Source organism: Chenopodium album, chromosome 23, assembly GCF_948465745.1.
Source record: "Chenopodium album chromosome 23, dcCheAlbu1.1, whole genome shotgun sequence".
In the NCBI taxonomy this organism is placed as follows: domain Eukaryota; kingdom Viridiplantae; phylum Streptophyta; class Magnoliopsida; order Caryophyllales; family Amaranthaceae; genus Chenopodium; species Chenopodium album.
Genome location: NC_137856.1, coordinates 21,213,117 through 21,218,728, shown reverse-complemented (window position 1 = coordinate 21,218,728; position 5,612 = coordinate 21,213,117). Strand labels below are relative to the sequence as shown.

The following is a 5,612-nucleotide window of genomic DNA, read 5'->3' as shown; positions in this document are numbered from 1 at the left end:
ACGTTAAAAATCTAGAGCAAATGATGAGAAGAAGGAAAAGAGAGAAGTTTATTGAGAGGAGATGGAAGAACAGAAAAGAAAGAAGGGAAAATGAGGAGAGAGAGTAATGTAAGAACAAATCAAAAGAAAGAGAAGAGAGGAAGAACGAGAGGGATAGAGGAAATGAAAAGAGAGTGAAATGTAAAAGGGGCGGCTGGGGATCAGTTTAGGGTTAGGAAGTTTCAGGTTTTTGTTTTATTTAAAAAAAAAACTTTCCGAGGGTTTTTTTTGTAAAAAGCCATCGGAAATTTCCGATGGCTTTAAAATCCATCGGAAATTTCCGATGGCTTTAAAATCCATCGGAAATTCTATATTTTCCGATGGTTTTATAAGTCGTAGGAAATTTCCGAGGGCTTTTTTCATCGAAAAAGCCATCGAAAATTAATTTTCCGATGGTTTTAAAGGCCATAGGAAATTTCCGAGGGCTTTTTCCATCGGAAATTATACATTGTCATCGGAAATTTCCTACGACCACTAAAACCATCGGAAATTATGTATTTTCCGATGCTTTTATATGGCCATCGGAAACTTTCCATCGGAAATGCCGTGTTTTCTTGTAGTGTGATGATCAAGAGCAGCCACGAAAAAGAAGGTGGGGATTTTGGGTCTGATTTGTTTCGTGGGATTAGGGGGTTTTAGTGGGTTTTTTTATTTTCCTTTTCTATTTTCTTTTATTTTATTTTATTTTTTAGTTTTGTTTTTCTTTGGTTTTTAGTTTAGTTATTTTTAATTGTTTTTAGTTTAGTTTTATTTCTTTTTATTTTCTTTCTTTTATTTTATTTTTTAGCTTGTATTATAAATACCCCCCTTTGGGGTTATTCTCTCTCAACCCTAAACTTTCAATCAACATTTTTTATTTTACCCTAGATTAGTTTTAGAGTAGTTTAGTTCCTTTATTTTCTCTCTCTTAGGGTTAGATTAGGAGTTTCTCTCTCTAGTTTAGGAGTAGTTTAGAGAGAGAAAGCTTGGATTTTTCATGGTGTTTTTGGGATTTTGAAGAAGCAATTTGTGGATTTTTCCTCTCATAAATTCAATGAGTCTTCCTAACTTTCTCTCACATTTATTGCTTTCATTTATTATTGTTTTTGCTTATTTATTTGTTGATTTGAGTAGATTAATTAGTTTAGTTATTTGATTCTTGCTTTTATTATTATTTTACCTTGTTTTCCATGTTTTTGTTCATTATGTTAGCTTAGATTTTGTTCTAGGGAAATGGATGAAGATTATGTTAATAAGTTGAATGATTGATTGTGATTTGTATGAAATTGTTTCTTGATTATTGTGTATGGATGATGCTTAAATGGATTAGAATCTTTCTAGCTAATTGATTCTATGCTTTTAATTGTGCTTTCAATCAATTGAGCGAGAATGAGTTGGTTGAGGGTCTAAATTCTTCCATACCTTTGCTAGGCTAGTTTCACGAGAGTGAATTAGTTTAGTAGGATAATTAACATGCTTAATTATGCGAGAGTGAATGAATTGTGTTGATTGTTCCTAATCAAGGTCATTTTCATCTAATTGTATGATTTTGTTGAATGTATTGATGTAATTGGATTCCACCTTCCCTAGTTTTAGTTATTTGTCCTTAGTTGTGTTTAGTTGAATCTCTTTCTATCTCACAAGCTTTCCTAGTAGTCTAATTATCATAGATTGATACACTTAGTCCTTTTGGGTTCGACCCTTTACTTACCCCTATACTCGTATTAGGGTAGTTTAGGTTATAAATAATTAATTTGATTAGGGTTAGTAGACCAACGACACTACCTAATCCCGCGATCAATTCCGAGCAAGATATGAATGAATTACGAAACTCTATCCAAAACTGACACCATCCCACTATTTCGGCCATATATTTTATTCAACAAAATATTTCAATCTGATTCCAACTAGGTTAGAAAGTAGACTTCAAGAGCTTTCCAACGACATATCATTTATCTTATTCTGATTTCTGGATCAAAAGATATGATAAAAAGAAAAACCGCACAAATTGCTGTCTATCGAGTTCTGATCTATTCCGATTAAATTCGGATCTTATCTCAATTCTTCGACCCTTCTTTTTTTCCCTATAAATAGAGGTTTTATCACCCCCTATTTCAATCATCAACAAGCTTGATCATCAAATCATTCTCTCTTCCTCTCTTCTACACCAAAATCATTCTCTCTCTCCCTACGCTAAAAATCATTCTCTTCTCTCTCTTTAACCCAATTTCTAGCCACCATATTCTTCCATAAGAATCCCCTTAAGCACTCCAAGGAGTCCATACTTAACCCGAAGTTCCATCCTTAAACCAAGGCGTGAAAGGTACAAATAATTGAGGGTTTAGACCAAATCAACTTCATTTTTTTTTTATCTAATTTAATTTCATTTGATTTATATTTTTTTATTGAAGTTACTAACAATTTATTCATGATGTAGCAATTGAAAGGAACGAGCGGAATGTGAGTAATTAATTAATTTAATTACTTATAATTATTTCTTATTGCTAATATCATGATTAGGGTTATTATTTGATTTGACTAACGATTTATTGTTAAATTGCTTCCAATATTCATGTTAATTTTATTATTATTTACTGATCACCATATTGCATGTTAAAGGGAATATGTAATTGAAATAATGCCTAATAAGATAATTTGGACAACCGGTTTAGGTTTCTTTTTAATCTTGTTATTAAATCAAGTGATCACAAATATTTTAGAATTATGTGTTGCATTAATATTCAACCAATTTAGCATAATAATAGTTTGGAGCGAATTGAATCTTTGTTTGTATGCCTTTGAGATCGTATGACTACTTTTTACTATAAGAATCGAGTAGAGGTCAATACAGGCGAACGTGACTCCATGACTCACTTCGTACCATCATCCCGATCCTCCTTTCGTGGTTCCGAACCATATGGAGTTATTAATCTCATGGATTATGAATGGGGTGTAACCTTCACGGGTCAATCGTTGTTGCCTATCGTTGTCCCTTATTCGTTGTTGCCTTTTATGACCCGTGAACGATTTACAAGTTCTTTAAAAACTTGTTGGCGGCTCCCTACTTTCCTTCTCCCTAATCATGTCCTTAATCGTATATGTCAATTCCCACTTCCTATAAGTGCCAAGCATATTCACAACATGCTTTAACGTAGACGCACTTCGAGCGATGCCTACACGGCGGCCATCGCCCAAAGATGCGGCGGCAGCGTCCGAATCGAACCCCTCCCCTTCCCCACCAAAAACCGACAACCCTAACCCTTATTTCCTTGCCCAAAACTACCCTAAACGAGTTTTAGGGTTTTGCTTAGGGTGGTTTTGGGTGGCAGGGAATTCGTTCGTCGCGGCAAGAAAAGGGAACGGGGGACGAGGAGGGGTTGGGATCGGGTTTTCAAGGGGATATGGACTGGGATCGAGGGGATTTTCAAGGGAAGAGGAGCTAGGATTGAGGGGGTTTTCAAGGGGAGAGAGGGGGCTGAGATCGGGTTTTTGAGGGGGCTGGGAACGTGACGCCGACAGGGTGGGAGCTTGGATTCGCGGGTCGGAGTCGCGGGCAGGGAGTAGGTCAGGCAAATGGGTCGGAGTCGCGGGCATAGAGTAGGCTCACGGTTGGCAGGACATTGGTGGATAGGTAGTGGTTGCGGTGGTTTGATGTTGAACAGTGACGGTGGATTGGCAGCTGGTGGGTGAGAAGGAGTGGTGGGTGGGAAGGAGTGGTGGTTGGGTGGTGGTAACGGAAATAATAACGGTATGTGTTAAGTGGTAGTTATTTTTAAAAACTCTGATTTAGGTGGTAGCAATTTAAAACAAAAAATAAAAGCGGTAGTAAATGTGAAGCAGGGTCCTTTTGCTTGTAGCTTGAGATTATTGTGGCACTTTATTTAATGTTCTCTAGTTTAAATGCATGAAAGTGATTTGAATTAGATTAAGATCATCTCTATTTAAATGATTGCATGAGAATGAGTTGTTAAACAAAAGTTTTATGGATTGTGCATCTTTAATCTCTTGCTTTGATTGTAACTTAAAGGATGCATGAGAATGATCCTAATTAGTAAAGACCTATTTAATTGATTTGCCTAGACAATTGCATGCATGAGAATTATTGGTTTAGGTAGAATCTAGTGTTCTTTGGCACGTTCATCATGATAACCATCGTTGTTCCCCTCTATTTAATCGTGTTTGATACCCCCGTATCCCTAGCGTATTTCTCTTTTGATTTAATTCACTTTATCCTTGCTTGTTTGTAGTGTTAGTGTTTTTTATCCAAAAAATCAACAAAATTATCCTTTCCTTGACTCTTACTTAGTGAATTTGATGCTTAGCTTGCTGCTTCCTTTTGGGTTCGACCCTATGCTTATCCCTATTCTTGTATTAGGGTAGTTTAGGTTATAAATAGTTAATTTGATTAGGGAAGTAGACCAACGACCTACCTCACCCCGATCAAATTTTTGGCGTCGTTGCCGGGGAAGCGGCTTGTTTAGCGTCTATTTTTGCTTTTGTTAGAGTCATTTTACTTGCTTTTCTTCTTGTTTTGTTTATTCTATCTTACTTGTGATTGCTACTTGTTTGCTTAGCTTTGGTGAATGCTTAGGAGGTCTCAAGGACCACCCACACATCAAATTGACCACGAGATCGACTGAACTTTGAGACAAGTGTGTAGCTTTTATCAAGATGAGGGAAGAGGTCTTGGTGCTATAGTTAATAGTGGGAGTGATTCTTACTCATCAAGTTCGCAAAGTGAGTCAATGGCGGGACAAGAAGATGATGTTTTGTTTCGTGAGTTCGGATTTCCGGAGGATTCTGAGCTCACGGGAGGGATTTTGCTACCCGTCACGGAAACCAACTTCACAATTCATCCCCAATATACAATAATGGTCCAATCGGAACAATTTTCGGGTTCACCGAGTGAAGACCCTATCGAGCACCTTGACAGATTCCTTGAGCTATGTGTCATGATACAAACCAATCAAGTTTCTCAAGAGTACATCCGAATGCATCTATTTCGACAATCTCTTTCGGTAGAGCAAAGAAATAGCTAAAGCAAGTGAAGCCTAATTCTCTCACAACATGGAGGGAGGTAGTCAAGGCATTCTTGAAGAGGTTCATTTCCGAAAAGACCGCCGAAATGAGAAGGAAGATTGCATCATTTGAACAAGAAGTGGATGAGAGTCTTAGTGAATCTTGGGAGAGGTTTAAAGAGTTGGTACAAGCGTGTCCTCACCATGAATACAATCAAAGTTTGCTCATGTGGTTTTTCTATGATGGATTGGAACCCATCTCTAGAGCAAACTTGGATGCGAGGGCGGGTGGACAATTGATCAAGATCCCCCAAAATCAAGTGGAAGCAACAATCGAGGAGGTAGTGAAGAACTACTCTTGGGGTGGTAGAAGAAGGAGTGCACCAAAGAAAGGTGGAATTTATGAATTGGAGAACATTGATCAATTGCAACATCAAATTGAGCAACTAACAAAAGGGCTTTCCAAGTTGAACACGAGTGTGAATGCAAGTGTAAGTGGTGGAGCAAGCTCTTCTCAAGTTAACTCTTTCTCTTGTCAAAATTGTGGAGGAACGAACCATAATACATCTTATTGTG

General features: G+C 37.3%; 1 non-coding gene across 1 annotated transcript; it reads right to left on the bottom strand.

Annotated features, from left to right (window-relative positions):
- Window positions 1-5,140: 5,140 nt before the first annotated feature.
- LOC145609817 (small nucleolar RNA R71) lies at window positions 5,141-5,247 on the bottom strand. Its single transcript, XR_014106103.1, has one exon. It is a non-coding gene; the product is annotated as a small nucleolar RNA R71 (small nucleolar RNA).
- Between the last annotated feature and the right edge of the window lie 365 nt (window positions 5,248-5,612).